This window comes from Equus caballus, chromosome 16 (genome assembly GCF_041296265.1).
Source record: "Equus caballus isolate H_3958 breed thoroughbred chromosome 16, TB-T2T, whole genome shotgun sequence".
In the NCBI taxonomy this organism is placed as follows: Eukaryota; Metazoa; Chordata; class Mammalia; order Perissodactyla; family Equidae; genus Equus; species Equus caballus.
The window spans coordinates 15,361,094-15,378,905 of NC_091699.1; the positions used below are offsets into that span (position 1 = coordinate 15,361,094).

A 17,812-nucleotide genomic window follows, 5' to 3' on the forward strand; every position below is an offset into this window, starting at 1 on the left:
AGTTTCCTTGTAGTGTCTTTGTCTAATTTTCGTATTGGTCACGCCAGCTTCATAGGATGAGTTAGGAAGTGTTCTCTCTTCTTCAGTTTTTTGGAAAAGTTTGAGAAAGATTGGTATTAGTTTTTCTTTAAATGTATGGTAGAATTGACCAGTGAAGCAAGTCAGGGCAGGGCTTTTGTCAAGTGATTTTTGATTACTGATTCAGTCTCCTTTCTAGTTATGTGTCTATTGAGATTTTCTATTCTTAATTTAGTCTTAATAGGTTTTGTGTTTCTAATAATTTGTCCATTTCATCGTGGTTATCCAATTTGTTGGCATACAGTCGTTCATAGTATTCTCTGGTAATTCTTTTTATTTCTGTAGAACTGGTAGTAATGTCCTTACTTTCATTTCTCATTTTAGTAATCTGAATTTTTCCTTAGTCATTCTAGCTCAAGGTTTGTCAATTTTGTTGATCTTTTCAAAGAATCAATTTTTGGTTTCTTTGATTTTCTCTATTGTTTTTCTATTCTCTCTTTCATTTATCTCTGCTCTAATCTTTATTACTTTTCCCCTTTGCTACCTTTGGGTTTAGTTCTTTTTGTAAAGTTAGGTTGTTGATATTTGAATTTCCTTTTTTTAAAAAATGTGTATGGAAGGCAGGAGGCTTTCTTTTTTTTTTTTTTTTTTTTTGCTGGGGAAGATTCACCCTAAGCTAACATCTCTTGCCAGTCTTCCTCCTTTCCTCCCCTAAAGTCCCAGTACATAGTTGTATATAGTTGTAAGTTCTTCTAGTTCTTCTATGTGAGCTGCTGCCACAGCATGGCTGCTGACAGACGAGTAGTGTGGTTGTGTGCCTGGGAACCAAACCCAGGCTATCAAAGCGGAGCACAGCAGACTTTAACTGCTAGGCCATCATGGCTGGCTCAGAGTTTCTTGTTTTTAATGTACAGATTTATAAATTGTAAATTTCCCCCTTAACACTACTTTCTCTGTGTTCCATGGGTTTTGGGTTGTTGTGTTTTCATTTTCATTTGTCTCTAAGTTTTTTCTAATTTCCCTTGTGATTTCTTCTTTGATCCATTGGTTATTTAAAAGTGTATTAATTTTCACAAATTTGTGAATTTTCCAGTTTTCTTTCTGATTTCTAACTTGATCTCATTTTGATCAGACAAGATACTTTGTTTGATATCTTTTAAAATCTTTTGAGACTTTATATATGGTCTGTCCTAGAAAATGTCGCATGTGTCCTTGAGAAGAATGTGTATGCTGTAGTTGTTGGGTCAAGTATTCTGTATATGTCTGTTAAATCTAGTTGGTTTCTTGTGTTAAGACCTCTATTTCCTTACTTATTTTCTTTCTGGTGGTTCTATCCAGGGTTATTGTAGTCTCCAGCTATTGTTTTAGAGCTATCTATTTCTCCCTTTAATTCTGTCAATTTTTGCTTCATATATTTTGCTGGTCTGTTATTAGATGTGAAAATGTTTATGGTGGTTATATCTTCTGGCTGTGTTGAACCTTTTATTGGTATATAATGTCCTTCTTCGACTCTCGTAAATTTTTTGATTTAAATTATATTTTGTCTGATATTAGTTTAGCCACCTCTGCTCTCTTTTGGTTTCTATATGCATGGAATATCTGTTTCCATCCTTTCACTTTCAGTTTATTTGTGTCTTTGGATCTTAGGTGAGTATCTTATAGACAGCATATAGTTAGATCATTTTTTTTTTTTAAAGATTTTATTTTTTCCTTTTTCTCCCCAAAGCCCCCTAGTACATAGTTGTATATTTTTAGTTGTGTGTCCTTCTAGCTGTGGCATGTGGGATACCGCCTCAGCATGGCCTGATGAGTGATGCCATGTCTGCACCCAGGATTCAAACTGGCGAAACACTGGGCCGCTGCAGCAGAGTGCACAAACTTAACCACTCGGCCCCAGGGCCAGCCCTGATCATGTTTTTTTTCCATTCTGCCCATCTCTGCCTTTTGATTGGCAGCTAAATCCATTTATATTTTAAGTAATTACTGATAAGGTCAGACATCTGTCATTTTGCTATTTGTTTTCTATATGTATTATAGCTCTTTTGTTCCTCATATCCTGCATTACTATCTTCTTTTTTGTTTAGTTGATTTTTTTTTTGTAGTGAAACATTTAAATTCCTTTCTCATTTCCTTTTGTCTATATATTGTACAGTGAATTTCTGTGTCATCACTATAGAGATTACGTTGAAAATTTTAAAGCTATAGCAGTCTAATTTGAATTCATACCAGCTTAACTTCAATAACATACAAAAATTCTGTTCCTTTACAACTCCATCCTCAACCCCTATGGCTCTTGATGTCACAAAATTACATCATTATACGTTATATGTGCAGAAACATAAACTAGTAATTTAAGTGCATTAGTCTCTTAAATTATATGGAAAACAGCATATGGAGTTATATACTAAAGTTACAATGTTACTAGCTTTTAGACTAATATTTTAAAAAAAATATATTCTCTTAAGTCATGTGTAAAACAAAAAGTAGAATTATAAACCATTTTACAGTAATACTAGCTTTTATAATTGGCTTGTATTTTTCTTTATTGAGATCTTTGTTTCTCTGTATAGCTTTGAGTTACTGTCTAGCATCCTTTCATTTCATCTTGCAGGACTCCCTTGTGCTTTTCTTTCAGGGCAGATCTAGTTGTACCAGACTCCCTCAAGTTTTGTTTATCTGGGAATGTCTTAATCTCTCCCTCATTCTCGAAGGACAGTTTTGCTGGATAGAGGATTCTTGGTTGACAATTTTTTTACTTTTAGCATTTTGAATATATTGGCCTAATGCCTTGTAGCCTCCAAAGTTTCTGATGAGAAATCTGATAACCTTATTGAGGATTCCTTGTATGTGATGATTTGCTTCTCTCTTGCTGCTTTCAAGATTCTCTCTTTATCTTTGGCTTTTGAAAATTTGAATATAATGTGTCTCCTTGTGGTTCTCTTTGAGTTCATCATACTTGGAGTTTTTTTTTAGTTTCTTGGATGTTTATAATCATGTCCTTCATCAAATTTTGGAATTTGTAAGCTATTATTTCTTCCAGTATTCTCTCTTCCTCATTATCTCTTCTCCTACTGGGACTTCACTGCATATGCAGGTTCCTTAGGCTATGTTCACTTTTTTCAGTCTTCTTTCTTTCTCTTCCTTAGACTCAATAATTTCCATTGTCCTTTCTTCAAGTTCACTGGTTATTTCTTCTGCTTGCTCAAATCTGCCTTTGAATCCCTCTGGTGAATTTTTCATTTGAGTTATTGTACTTTTCAGCTCAAGATTTTCTTTTTGGTTTCTTTCTAGTTTTTTCTTTTTAAAATCTCTTTATTGATATTACCATTTTGTCCATCCATCATTTTCTTGAATTTCTCCACGTCTTCCTTTAGTTCCTTGAGCACCTTCAGGATGATTGGCTTAAAATCTTTGCCTAGTAGCTCTGCCTTCAGGTCTTTTTTAGGGACAGTTTCTGTTGGTTTAATTGTTTCCCCTATTTCTTTGTATGCCATGTGATTTTTTTGGTTGAGAACTGGACATTGGAATCAAAGTGTGTGCTAACTCTTGAAATCAAATTCTCCCACTTCCCTAGGGTTTGCTGTTTTGGTTGTTATTATTTTTACTGTAGGCTGTCTCTGGGCCATGGGTCAGCCTGAGGTATAAACTTGAGGTCTTCTCAGGTCTTTTTCCCTAAGAATGCATACTTTCTGATTTTCCCTGTGTATGCAGGTGCTTTTGAATGTCTTAGTCTTTGGTGTCTGGCTCCCAATAGAGGAAAAAGAGGGAAAAAATTGAAGGGGTGGGAAAGGATATCATCTCTTTAAATCCCCTGGAAGTCACTTCAGCAGGAGAGGGAGGGCCTTGCAACAACCTGGGGAAAACCGGAGAGTGCGACAAAGATGGGCCCCTCCTCCTTGCACTTCTGTGATCAGGAGCAGCAGTCAATGATCAGAGCATAGATCCCTGATATTTGGAAGGCAATCTTTTTTGCCCATCTTAGCTCCCACAAGCTATGTGTGAGCTGCTATAGAAACCTCCCACAGCTCCCCTCCATGTGGCTGGGTGGGGGCAGGTTAGTTGCCACTGTGCTAAGAGCTGAAGTTGACTGATATTAATACAGTTTACTGTCAAGCCTTCCCCCTGGAAGTTGCAAGCCTTAAAAAGACACCAAGAGTTCTAAAAAAGTCAGTCAGACAGATTCTGCCAGTGCAATTGTTGTCTAGGTGGGAAGACAAATTCCTGGTGCTTCCTACTCTGCCATCTTCCCAGAATCCTCACTTGAGACCTGGGTTTTGATGTGGCATTAGACGCTACCAGTCATATGACCTCAGGCTAGTCACTTAAGTTTTTTGGGCTCTAGGGAAGCATGGGCATGTGGGGAAAGTGTTCAGGCCAGTAATTGCTAAGATTCTTTCTTACCCTAAAATATATGATTTTCTAAAATTGTGCATGTAATCTTTAATTTCAGTGTTAATTTTTTAGTCTGAGAAGAAGAATATTTTGGGGAGAGGTCATAAATAATTCCATATTGAAAAAAGCTTTTTGATGTGTGAACATTTCTGTTTACCCAGAATATTTGAAGTGTACATGGCAATTTGTTTTCTTTGGGGTTTTTTTGTTTTCTCCAGTTTGATATTCCTCTTTGAAGTGCCTGAGAAAAGTGTAGCTTTGACTCTCTAGGAAATTAAGTGGTTATTCTAATTGGTGGTAAGTTTTGTCAACTTAAAAAGCAAATTTTCTGTTATTTTACCCTCAGAATGAGTTTATTTGGGAATAGCCAAAAGAATTGCAATTTGGGATCTGCATGCTATGGCGAACCGTAGGCAAATCCAGAAAACAAAGGAGGAGAGCTTGCTTTTATAGAGAAAAATGGGGAGTAGGGGCTGTTCTAAGGGAAAGTCCATTGGGGAACAGTTCAGGGCAGCAATGGCTTCTCATTGGCTGAGCTGTGGCATTTCTCATTGGCTGGGCTGTTGCTGCTTGGGGAGAGAACTACTTCCTTCAGTAGTGAAATAGTTTTACTTGTGGAAGATGCGAGTGTAGGTCTCTTCCTGTTTGGTGTAATTGATGATGTATGATAAGATGTGAGAGCTCTTCCTAGAGGCCTTCCTGACACCAATTTAGTTAAGGTTTCTTAAACTAATTTCCACAGTTTGATAATGAAAACTGTTAGGACTTTTATTCCTAAATTTGGTAAGGGGAGAGAAGGTGAATTGTTAGAACAAGTAGGATAACTGCATTTTTCTGTCATTGATACTCTGAAAAAGCTCCTGTAGTTAACTTACTTGGTGGGCATTCTTATCCCCATCAGTGCTTTTGGTTCCCTTGGAAGAAGTAAAATACTTTAAGAACTAGTAGATTGTAATTCAGCAGATCAGTTTTCCTTCCCTTTATTGTAATCAAATTAAAATAATTTATATCCTTTTCCTGTGGTAAAATTCCGACTTTAGAGGTATTTGGTTGACTTTTTCATGGTTTTTTCCTCTCTAGGCCAGTGAGTATCTTTCTTGTAGCTTCTCAGCTGCATAACTAGTTTGTTTTCCTTTTCATTAAAGATGTTTCAGAAGCTGATGTATACACAGAATCTTAGAACTAAAGATATTTAGAGGTGAATTCTTATCCAGTGTCTTCATTTTATAGAAGAGGAAATTAAAACTCAGAGAGATTAATTACCTTGCCAAAGTATACATAGCAAACTAATGGCTAAAATGAGACTATAATCTAGGTTTATAGACTCCTAGTCATAATATTTTAGTGTAGCATGAGATAATGCAAATAGCTATATTGGTTTTGACAAGACGGTGGAAGGAGTGGTGGTTACTGAGAAATGGGGCTTTAGCTGGAAGCTGGATGTAGGGTCAAGAGATATTTTCTTAAAGTGGGAAAAATTGTAGCATTTTGTTTGCTGAGGAGAATAATCCAACAGAGAGGGGGAAATTGATTGGGGAGATGAGACAGTTGCTTAATCTTGATGTATTTGAATAAGTATGTAAGTAGAGCAACTGACCGTAGTAGCAATACCAGCAGTCCATCCTTACTAACAGTAGAGAAAGCTGATTATGTGGACTTGGGTGCCAGTAGATAAGTAGATGTGGTAGGAGTATGTGCAGATACTTTCCTTATTTTTTCAATGATACAAGAAGTTAGGCCGTTAGAGGAGCGAGGATAGGAGAGGGATGTTAGATTTGAAGAAAGTTAAGAAGTGTGAAATAGTCCTATATGAGAATGGGGGAGTGAATGTACTACAGAATTACAGAGTAGCATCAAATGCTCATTTGAAGTTAGAGGATATAAATTTACAGTATCATCAGTCAGCATGGGTGCATGATTTTTTCTTGTCACTTTCCACTGCAAGAGTTCAGATATGGAATAGACAGACAGTTAGATGATCTAGGATTGGGGTTTTGCCAGTTGTTTAAGGGAAGGAGAAGAAGGCGAAGGAAGTTGAGGGTGTATATAAGGGATTGTTAATAATGAGGAACCCTGGAATCTAAGCCAGAGACTTGTATTGGGGGAAAGGGTTGAATAGAGTGGAAGCTGAGTCGTAATTCTGTGAATATTCACTGTTTTCAACAAATGATACTAGGACAATTACAAATTCATATACACGAAAGAAGAACTTCAACCCTTACCTCATACCATACAACAAAATTAACTTCAAATGGACCATAGACCTAAATGTAAGAAATAAAACTGCAAAACTTCTACAAGAAAATACAGGAGAAAATCTTAGTGAACTTGGACTAGCAAAGATTTCTTAAGACACAAAAACCATGAAGTGTAAGTCAGAAAATCACTAAATTGGATTTCATCAAAATTTAAATCTGGGGCCGACCCCGTGGTTCGCGTGCTCTGCTTCGGTGGCCTAGGGTTTCGCCGTTCAGATCCTGGGTGCGGACATGGTACTGCTTGTTAGGCCATATTGAGATGGCATTCCACATGGCACAACTAGAACGATGCACAACTAAAATATACAACTGTGTACTGGGGGGATTTGGGGGAGAAAAAGCAAAAAAAAAAATTTTAATCTTTTGATCTTTGAAACTCACTATTAAGAAAATAAAAAGGCAACCCTCAGACTGGGAGAAAATATTTGCGAAATATGTATTTGACAGAAGATGTGTATCCAGAAAATACAAAGCACTCTTGCAATTCAAGAAGACAGACAACCTCATAAAGGCAAAATCTTGAATAGAAAGTTCATCAAAGAAAATAAATGGATGCCAAAGAAGCATGTGAAAAGATGCTCAACATCATAAGTCATTAGGGAAATGTTAATTAAAACCATAGTGAGATACCACTATACACCAGAATGACTATAATTAAAAAGATTGGTTAAGTATTGGCAAGAATGCAGACCACCTGGAACTCTCACACCCTGCTGGTGGGAATGTAAAATAGAACAGCTACTTTGGATGACAGTTGGACAATTTCTTTAAAATTTACATGTAAACTTACCATACAACCCATCCATCCATTTTACTTCTAAGTATTTATCCAAGAGAAACAAAAGCAATTATGTCTACATAAAGACTTGTGCACAAATAATAGCTTTATTGGTAATAGCTAAATCCTGGAAACAGCTCACTGGAAACAACCCACATGTCCATCAACAGGTATATAGATGAACAAATATTGGTATATCCTTACAATGGAAGACTTTTCAGGAATTAAAAGTAAAGAACTATTGATACTTAACATATATGAATCTCAGAATAATTAGGCTAAGTGAAACAAGACAGACTAAAGAAGAACACATACTGTATGATACTTATTTAAATTCTGGAAAATGCAGACTATAATGACAGAAGATATATAGATGATCAGCAGTTGCAGGGGGTGAGGGTGGGATGCCTACCACAGCATGGCTTGATGAATGATGCCGTGTCTGCACCCGGGATCCGAACTGGCGAACCCTGGGCTGCCAAAGCAGAACGTGCAAACTTAACTGCTGCGCCACCAGGCTGGCCCCCTGATGGCTTTTTTGTGTATAATGCTGTATTCTATTTGCTAATATTTTGTTTTTGCATATATGTTCACTTAGAGATACTGGTCTGTAGTTTTTTTGTAATGTCTTTGTCTTGTATTGGGGTAATGTGGGCCTCACAAAGTGACTTAGGAAATGTTCCCTCTTCTTTTCTTCAAGAGATTGTGTAGAATTGTTATTATTTCTTCCTTAAATAGTTGGTAGGATTAACTAGTAGAACCGTCTGGGTCAGGAGTTTTCCTTTTTTGAAGAGTTGTAACTATAAATTCACTTTCTTTAATAGATACATAGTTATTCAGATATGTGTTTCGCCTTATGAAGTTCCTGTAGTTAGCATCAACTTTCAAGGAATTGGTTCATTTCATCTGAGCCATCAAATTTATGGGTATAGAGGAGTTCATTTTATCATTTGTTTTCCTCCCCCTTTTTTTTTTTAAGATTGACATCTGAGCTGACATCTGTTGCCAATCTTCTTTTTTCCTCCTTCTTCTTCTTCTCCCCAAAGCCCCCCAGTACATAGTTGTATATTGTAGTTGCAGGTCCTTATGGTTGTGCTATATGCTCAGCATGGCCTGATGAGTGGTGCTGTGTCCACACCCAGGATCCGAACCGGTGAAATCCTGGGCCACAAAAGCAGAGCATGCGAACTTAACCACTCAGGCATGCGGCCGCCCCCTATTTTCCTCTTTAATATCTGTTGTATCAGTGTTGATGTCCCCATTCTTTCATTCCTGGTTTGGTAATTTGTGTCTTTTCTGTTTCTTGGTTGGCCTGGCTAAAAGTTTATCAATTTCCTTGATCTTTTCAAAGAACCAGCTTTTCCTTTCATTGGGTTTTTGCTGTTGTGTTTCTGTTCCCAATTTTACTGATTTCCCCTCTATTTTTATTATTTCCTTCCTTCTGTTTGATTTAGGTTTAGTTTTTTCTTGTAAGTTTCCTAAAGTAGAAGCTTAGGTTATTGATTTTAGGTCTTCTTTTCTAATGTATACATTTAAAACTACAAATTTTCCTCTGAGCACTGTTTTAGCTGCATCCCATAAGTTTTGATATATTGTATTTTCATTTTCACTTACTTGAAAATATTTTTAAATTTTTTTCTAGACTTCCTCTTCCCAAGGGGTTATTTAGAAGTATATTGTTTAATATCCACTTATTTGGGGGAATTTTCCCAAGATCTTTTGCTATTGATTTTAATTTAATAGCATTATGGTCTGAAAATGTACTTTGTATCATTTTTACTTTTTTTGATTTTTAGGGTTTGTTTTATGGCCCAGAATATGGTTTATCTTTGGGAATATTCCATGTGTATTTGAAAAGAATGTATATTCACCTATAGTTGGATGGAGTGTTCTACAAATGTCACTTAGGGTAAATTGGCTGATAATACTGTTGAGGTCTCTTTCCTGATTTTCTGACTGCTTTTTCAGTTACTGACAGATGAGCATTGAAAGTCTCCAACTTTAATTGTAGATTTATCTGTTTCTCTTGTCAGATTTATCAGTTTTTGCCACATATATATCTATATATGAGGCAATATATATATATTTTATTTTAATTGAGATTTTGATAGTGTGCAACCTTATGAAATTTCAGTTGTATGTTATTATTTGTCAGTCGTGTTGTAGGTGCACCACTTCACCCTTTGTGCCTACCCCTAACCCCCCCCCCCTTCCCCCTGGTAACCACTAATCTGTTCTCTTTGTCCTTGTGTTTAATTTCCACATATGAGTGGAGTCATACAGAGATTGTCTTTCTCTGTCTGGCTTATTTCACTTAACATACTACCCACAAGGTCCATCCATGTTCTTGTGAATGGGACGATTTTATTTCTGGGCTTTCAATTCTATTCCATTGACCTGTGTGTCTGGTCCTGGACTTTTGTTTTTTGGGAGGTTTTTGATTACTGCTTCAATCTCTTGACTTGTGATTGGTCTATTCAGAATCTATATTTCTTCCTGCTTCAGTTTTGGGAGGTTGTAAGAGTGTAAGAATTTATCCTTTTCCTCTAGGTTGTCCAATTTGTTGGCATATAATTTTTCATAGTATTTTCTTATAATCTTTTGTATTTCTGTGGTACCCGTTGTGATTTCTCCTCTCTCATTTCTAGTTTTATTTATTTGAGTCTTCTCTCTTTTGTTCTTAGTGAGCCTGGCTAAGGGTTTGTCAATTTTGTTTATTTTCTTAAGGAACGAGCTCTTTGTTTCATTGATCCTTTCTACTGTCTTTTTTGTTTCAATTTCATTTACTTCTGCTCTAATTTTTATTATTTCTGTCTTTCTACTGACTTTGGGCTTTGTTTGTTCTTCTTTTTCTAATTCTGTTAGGTGTAGTTTGAGATTGCTTATCTGAGATTTTTCTTGTTTATTGAGGTGAGCCTGTATTGCGATGAATTTCCCTCTTAGGAGTGCTTTTGCTGCATCCCAAATGAGTTGGTGTGGCAAGTTTTCATTTTCATTTGTCTTCAGATAATATTTGATTTCTCCTTTAACTTCTTCAGTGAGCCGCTGGTTGTTCAGTAGCATGTTGTTTAATCTCCACATCATTGCCCCTTTCCCAGCTTTATTCTTGTAATTGATTTCTAGTTTCATAGCATTATGGTTGGAACAAATGCTTGATATTATTTCAGTCCTCTTGAATTTGTTGAGGTTTGCTTTGTTTCCCAACATATGGTCTATCCTTGAGAATGTTCCATGTGCAGTTGAGAAGAATGTGTAACCTGCTGTTTTTGGATGGAGTGTTCTATATATATCTATTAAGTCCACCTGGTCTAGTTTTACATTTAATTCTAAAATTTCCTTATTGACTTTCTGTCTGGATGATCTGTCCATTGGTGTTAGTGGGGTGTTGAGGTCCCCTACTATTATTGTATTGTTGATATCTCCTTTTGGTTTTTTTAGTAGTTGCTTTACGTACTTTGGTGCTCCTATGTTGGGTGCATATATATTTATAAGTGTTATGTCTTCTTGGTAGAGTGTCCCTTTTATCATTATAAACTGCCCCTCTTTGTCTCTCTTTACCTGTTTTGCCTTGAAGTCTACTTTCTCTGATATAAGTATGGCCACACCTGCTTTCTTATGTTCACTATTAGCTTGGAGTATCATCTTCCATCCCTTCACTCTGAGTCTGTGTTTGTCTTGGGGCCTGAGGTTTGTTTCCTTAGGCAGCATATTGTTGGGTCGTGTTCTTTAATCCATCCTGCCACTCTGTGTCTTTTGATTGGAGAGTTCAGTCCATTTACATTTAGAGTGTTTATTGATATGTGGGTGCCTAGTGCTGCCTTTTTATCGCTTGTTTTCTGGTTCTCCTGCATTTCCTTTGCTTCTAGTCCCATGAACTTTGGACTACCAATTCAGGTAGGTAGTTTTCTATGTTGATTTTCTTCTTTTTTGTAATTTGTGTCTCTCTTCTAGCTGTTTGTTTATTGGTTACCATGTGGTTTGTATAAACCATCTGATCGATGAGATAGTCCATTTTCTGATAGCCTGTTATTGCCTTAGATTAAGCTATTCCATCCTTTTCCTCTTTCCCTTGTAGGTTGTTATTGTCAGATCTTTTTTCTCCTTTTTTTTTGTTGTGAGTTTGTGGTTAAAATGACAACATTGTATTTATTCTTGGTGTTTCCCTTCCTTTTATCTTTAATGTTGTACTTAAACATTTGCTAACCTGTTCTGATGTAGAGTTGCAATTTTCTGATTTTGTCTTTCTACTTATCTCCTTTGCTCAGGGTTTTGTAACCCCTTTCCTTTTTTTTTTTCCCCCTGGTATGAGGGTCTTCCTGAGCATTTTGTAGGGGGTCATATTCTGGGGATGAACTCCCTTAACTTTTGTTTATCTCGGCAAGTTTTTACTTCTCCATCGTATTTGAGGATATTTTCTCTGGAACGAATATTCTTGGCTGCAAGTTTTTGTCCTTTAGAGTTTTGAATATATCATTCCACTCTCTCCTAGCCTGTAAGGTATCTGCTGAGAAATCTGCTGACAGCCTGATGGGGCTTCCTTTGTTGGTTATTTTCTTCTGTCTTGCTACCCTTAATATTTTCTCTTTGTTGTTGACTTTTGCAAGCTTCACTCCTATATGCCTTGGGGTTGGTCTTTCTATATTGATAAAGTTTGGAGATCCATTAGCTTCTGTAACATGGATTTCCAGCTCCTTCCCCAAGTTTGGGAAGTTCTCAGCCTGTTTCTTTGAACAGGCTTTCTGCCCCCTTTTCCTTCTCTTCTCCCTCTAGGATATCTATAATCCTTATGTTGCATTTCCTAATTGAGATGGCTATTTCTCAGAGAGTTTCCTTTTCTTTTTAGTCTTAGTTCTTTCTCCTTCTCTATCTGAAGCATTTCTATATTCCTATCCTCCTAATTGCTAATTCTGTCCTCCATATTATCAGTCCTACTGTTCAGAGAGTCCTGATTTTTCTTAATCTTCTCCATTGTGTTTTTCATCTCCAACATTTCTGATTGGTTCTTCTTTATACTATCAAGCTCTTTTGTGATGTAGCTCCTGAACTCGTTGTCTATCTGTATTCTCTTTTAACTCATTGAGTTTTCTATGATAGCTATTTTGAATTTGTTGTCATTTAGGTTATAGATTTCTGTGTCTTCGGGATTGTTTTCTGTGTACTTGTCATTTTCCTTCTGTTCTGGAGATTTAATATATTTTTTCATACTGCTTAATGGCGTGAATTTGTGCCTCTGCTTGGAGATAGAGTTTGGTTACTGCTTCCACTTGCTTCCACTGGGGGAAAGGGGCAGCAGCTGTGTAATCTGCACCAACTAGGATCCCTGTCAGATGTTCCTGACTGAGCCTGGGCCCCTCCTCAGGATCGCAGTGGCCCTGTGAGATCTCCTATCAGCTGTGGGAACAGTCACAAAGGGGCTTTGGGTTGCTGGTGCCTGTTCTCACAGACTGCCTAGGTAGGCTTCCTCCTTAGGATCTGCAGTGATGTTATGGGCTTTCGCAGCTGCCAGGAGCTGATTCACCTAGACTCACAGCTCTGCCACCATCAGGTCCCATGGGATCTCACTTGTCCACTCTGGGCCACAGTAGAGCTATGGGTACCTAATGCAGCCAGTAGTTAGCTCACCTAGTCACACCATGTCTCCTCTTAGGTCACCCAGGCTTTGTGCTTGGTGTGTGGGGCCTCTCCACTAAGGCTGAGTAGAAGCTCTCCCTGTGGATGGTATGGGAATTTGGATTTTCCCACTGGATCAAGGAACAGTCACGCTGGGGCTCTGGATTGTCCCACCTACTCACGCGGTCCCGCTGGATCTCACTTGCCCCCTTGGGGCTGCAGCAGAGCTGTAGGTGTTTAATGCAGCCTGTGGGTAGCTCACCTGGCTGAGCCACTTCTGCCCTAGTGCCTCCCAGACTTTGTATTTGGTGGGTGGGGTCTCTCCACTAGGGCTGACCAGAGACTTTCTCTGCAGCCGCTGTGGGACCTTGGATTTTCCTCCTGGACCAAGGAGCAGTCACGCTGGGCTTCAGATTGTCATCGCCCACTCACGCGGTCCCACTGGATCTCACTTGCCCCCTCGGTTGCCTCGTATATTTTAAAGCTCTGATTTTAGGTGCATGAATATTTATGGTTGTTGTATCTTTTTGGAGAATTGACCCCTCTATATGTAATGTCCCTTTTTATCCTTGACAGTCTTTCTTGTTCTGAAGTCTACTTTGTCTGAAATGGATTTGCCTATACTAGCTTTCTTTTGGTTAGTGTTTTTATGGTATCTTTCTCCATTATTTTGCCTCTTCCTATCTAAATTTTTGTATTTAGTGGATTTCTTGTAGATGGCATTTAGCTTGATCTGGCTTTTTCATCCTGTTTGGCAATTTGTCTTTTAACTGGTGTTTTATAGACCATTCACATTTAAAGTAATTATTAATATAGTTAGATTAAAACTTACCATCTTGCTAATTGAGCTTTTTATTATCATTCTTTTATCTACCCTATTAAGTTACTTATACTTCTTTAAAATGGTTTTTAGTAGTTGCCTTTGGGTTTACAGTATACATTTTTAAATAATCTGAGTTTACCTTCCCATGATATTATACCACTTCACATATAGTATATGTATCTTATTATAGTATGCTCCTAATTCTTCCTTTAACTATCATTATACATTTCACTACATATACTATAAATACCCAGTACATTGTTACTGCTTTAAATAGTCATCCTTTAGAGTAGTTAAAAATATGAAAAAGAGGGTCTGGCCCCGTGGCTGGGTGGTTGTTTGTGTGCTCTGCTTTGGTGGCCTGGGGTTTCTCCGGTTTGGATCCTGGACCTAGCACTGCTCATCAGGCCATGCTGAGGCGGCATCACACATAGCACAACTAGAAGGACCTGCACTAGAATATATAACTATGTACTGGGGAGCTTTGGGGAGAAGAATAAGAAGGGGAAAAAAAAAAGATTGGCAACTGAGCTGTTGCCAATCTTAAAAAAAAAAGAAAAAGAAAAGATTCTCTTTTTACTTTCATTTATTCTTCATTTCTTTGTGTAGATCCAGGCTTCTCATCTTTTTCATATTCCTTCTGCTGAAGAAATTCTTTAAATACTTCCTATAGGGTGAATCTGCTGGCAATGAATTCTCTGTTTTTGTTTGTCTGGGAGAGACTTTATTTCTTCTTCACTTAGGAAGGATATTTTCACTGGCTATAAAATACTGGTTGGGCGGTTTTTTTTCCTTCAGAATTTTAAAGTCGTCACTCTACTGTCTTCTTACTTGCAAATTTTCCGACAGGAAGTTTATTGTAACCCTTATCTTTGTTCCTCTGTATGTAATTTGTTTTCCCCTGTCTCACTGCCTTCAAGAATATGATATGCTTAGGGCATTTTGGGGTATTTATGCTGTTTGTTGTTTTCGGAGTTTCTTATATCTATAGTTTGGTGTCTTGTCATTAGTTTTGGTAAGTTCTTGGCCATTGAAATATTTCTTCTGCTCTGTTCTCTCTTTCTTCTCCTTATGGCATTCTAAGTATGTATATGTTACACTGATATTTTTCCATGCTTCTTGGATATTCTTTATTAATTTATTTTCCTACTCTTTTTTTCTTCTTTACATTTCAGTTTGGGTAATTTCTATAAACCTATCTTCAACTTCACTGATTCTTTTCTCAGCTGTTTCAAGTCTACTAATAAGTTTGTCAAAAGCATTTGTTAATTTTACTATGTTTTTATTTTTAGCATTTCCATTTGATTCTTAATGATTTCCATGTCTCTGAAAATTACCTATCTGGTCTTACCTGTTGTCTACCTTTTCCATTATGGAGCCTTTACCATATTAATCATATTTTTGTCTGTATCAGACAAATTCCGTTAGTTCTAAAATTTGTCATAGCTGAGTCTAATTCTGATGATTGTTTCATTTTTTCAAGCTATGTTTTTATTACTGCCTTTGGCAAGCTTTATAATTTTTTGTTGAAAGCTGAACATCTTGTATAGGACAGGAAGTACTGAGGTAAATATTTGATATGCTTGAAGTCTGCAAGTTTCCTTCTGCTAATTCTTTAGGGTGGAATTTGTGTAATCTGTTAGGGGTTGGGCCTTTTTTGAAGTTTATTATTGCTATGGTTACCAAAGTTGACATTGGTTGTTGCCGTGGGAACCAGAGACTTTAAATTTCCCTTGTGTCCTTTGTCTCCTAATGTCCCTTATCTCACTGGTTGGCTTTGGATTTTCCCTTTGTGCTATTTCTCAGAGTGAGTCTGACTCCTGTGCCTATATTCCACTGTTGTTTTTACTCAGAGTTTGTCAGCATTGTAGTGGAGGGTGAATGGAGTTCTGTAAGGATCTATTAAGCCTTAGATTTAGGCAAGTACTAGAAGCTGGGTCTTAGAGTTGTTGCCTTCACAAGACTTTCCACTCCACTTCTAGGGGTAGAGCTTCCCCCCTTCTTTCTTTCTTCTGCAACTGTAGTGTCTAGGTTAGGTTTTGTAAGTCCATTTTTTTAGCTAATGTTTTTTTTGTAAGTGATCTCTTTGTAGTATTTATTCTGCAGTTATTAGGTGCTGTGTTATATAAATGTCTATTTAGGTCCAGTTTGTTAACAGTGCTGTTCAAATCTGTGTTTTTATTTATCAATCTATTTACTTATTCATTTTCCTTTTTTGGGTCATTTGTTCTATCAAATAGAGAGAGATGTTAAAAATTTCCCCATTATGATTATGGATATTTTTCGTTTCTTATAATTCTGCTAAGTTTCGTTTTATATGTTTGGAGACAGTGTTACTACATGCATACAAATTTTGCATTGCTGTATCTTCCTGATGAACTATACATTTAATCCTGTGAATTATATCTCTATTAATGCTTTTTGCATTAAAGTCTACTTTGAGTACTATTAATAATAGCTAGAGCAGCTTTCTCTTAGTTTATGTTTATGTGATCTTTTCCATAGTTTTTATTTTTAACTATTCTCTGTCTTAACATTTTAGGTATGATTCTTGTAAACACCATAATAGTCTGCACCCAGGATCCGAACTGGCGAAACCCTGGGCCACCAAAGCAGAGCGTGCGAACTCAACCACTCGGCCATGGGACCAGCCCCTATTTTCTTTATTTTTTAAAAAATATGTAAAGGGACCAGCTCGGCGGCATTAGTGGTTAAATTTGCTTGCTCCACTTTGGGGGCCTGGGGTTTGCATGTTGGGATCCTGAGCTCAGACCTAGCACTTCTTGTCAAGCCATGCAGTAGCAGGCATCCCACATATAAAGTAGAGGAAGGTGGGCACGGAAGTTAGCTCAGGACCAATCTTCCTCACACACACACAAAAGTAAATAGACTTTTTCAATACATAATATAGTCATAAAATGTAAAAATTCAAAACGTAGGAAAGGTTATATGGTAGAAAGTCCTCTCTCACATCTTCCCATTAGCCACTCAGTTCTCCAGATGACTCAGAAATGTGTATCTACCAGTACAGTCATCTGGCCTCTTTACTGGCCCCTAAATGTACTGTGTTTACTGCTGTCTAGCTGGAAGTCTTGGCCAGTATCTTCCTGCTTATTCATCCATCTTCTTATCCTTCAAAGCTCGGTTAAAGCCTCTTTCTCCTTCATGAAGCTTTCCCAAACAAATCTAATCCTAACTGATTTTCTGATTTCTGAGGGTAATTGTAATTTTCCACATACATTTTGCACTTATGTTGCTTTATTCTGTTTTCCTTAGGTTTCAGGTATGTAAATCTTGCTTTCCATTCTAGATTGTGAGTTCCTTGAAGGCAGCGTAATGTGATTTGGTCTGTGTAATGCTGAGCATATAGCACATGCCCTCAAAATACTTGTCTAATTAGGAGCTGGCCTGGTTGCGTAGCAGTTAGGTTTGTGTGCTCTGCTTCGTCGGCCTGTTGTTTGCCGGTATGGATCCTGGGCATGGACCTACACGCTGCTTGTCATCCCATGCTGTAGCAGGCATCCCACATATAAAGTAGAGGAAGATGGGCACAGATGTTAGCTCAGGGCCAATCTTCTTCAGCAAAAAGGAGAATTGGTGGCGGATGTTAGCTCAGGGCTTATCTTCCTCAAAAAACAAAACAAAAAAACTTGTCTAATTAAATTGCTTCTCTGATAATGGCTGTCAGAAGCTAGCTTTCCAGGAAAATTTCAATTTTGCTGCATCTTGATTCTCAATTGTACGTGGTAGATGCTCTTTTTTAAGAGTTGCTTTTGAATGCAAAATTGCAGATACAGATTTGGAAGGTACTTCGAAAAATATTTGTTTGAAAATTGTTTTGTTTTTCATGTCCTTGGTTTGCATTTCATGTTACTTTAGAATTAATGGAATATCCACTCCTAACTCAGTATCATAGTAGAAAAATATTCATTG

At 37.3% G+C, this 17,812-nt stretch overlaps 1 protein-coding gene across 10 annotated transcripts in view; it reads left to right on the forward strand.

Moving 5' to 3' along the window:
• Positions 1–17,812, forward strand: part of TMCC1 (transmembrane and coiled-coil domain family 1) — a 251,308-nt gene that overhangs the window by 50,161 nt on the left and 183,335 nt on the right. The gene's annotated exons all lie outside the window — the stretch shown is intronic.